Here is a 1,016-nt window from a genome sequence, read left to right on the forward strand (position 1 = left end):
TTTCATCTCGGTTAGATTACTGTAATAGCATTTTAATGGGTCTGAACAAGTCTTCCCTAGCTCGCCTTCAATCTGTGCAGAATGCTGCAGCGAGGCTGCTAACTGGAACCCACAGAAGAGCTCTCATAACTCCTGTTCTGGCCTCCCTGCATTGGCTCCCTGTGCATTTCAGGAGTCATTTTAAAATTTTGGTCCTAACTTTTAGGGCACTTCATGGTCAGGCTCCCAAATGTTTACTGGACCTTTTGAAGCCTCTATGTCCCATCAGGACTTTGAGATCTTCAAATCAAATGTTGCTGATGGTACCAAGAACTTATTTTAAAACACGTGGAGACAGAACATTCCAAGTGGTGGCCCCGAGGCTTTGGAACGCTCTCCCTCTGTCACTGCGCTGCTCAGATTCCATTGACTCTTTCAATAATGATCTTAAGACTTATTTATTCAGACTGGCTTTTATTTAAATTTTATTTACTTTTACTTTGTGAAGCACTTTGTGATGTCATTGTCTGTGAAAGGTGCTATATAAATAAAGATTACTTACTTACTGATAGAAGGAAATGGACTGAACTTCATAAAGCACTGTTCTACAAAGTGTTTTATGGTAATGCCTGTCATTCACACACACTGATATATTTGTAAAACAAACAGGCAGCAAAAACAACATTTATAACTTTTTAAGTGATTATTAAAAATGTTTACTCTTAAAATATTTAGGTTAAAGGTAAGCACTAAACCAACATGTATTATTTTGAGTGTTTACAACAACTAATATGTAACACTATTACTGTGGTGATAAATATAGAAATATTTATATTGAACATTTAATCTGTATCTATAATAACCAGATCCTGAAATGTGAAGTGTTGCTTTTCTGAATAAAGAACACAAATGTTCAGATTTAACTGGTTTTGATTAATCACATTGATGAACATATAAACAGCAATATATCTTTAGAGGGGGTGGGGGTTTTGTGTGTGTGGGTGTGTATACTGTGTGTGTATATGTGTGTGTGTGTG

This window comes from Nematolebias whitei, chromosome 2 (genome assembly GCF_014905685.2).
Source record: "Nematolebias whitei isolate Nwh7 chromosome 2, NemWhi1, whole genome shotgun sequence".
In the NCBI taxonomy this organism is placed as follows: domain Eukaryota; kingdom Metazoa; phylum Chordata; class Actinopteri; order Cyprinodontiformes; family Rivulidae; genus Nematolebias; species Nematolebias whitei.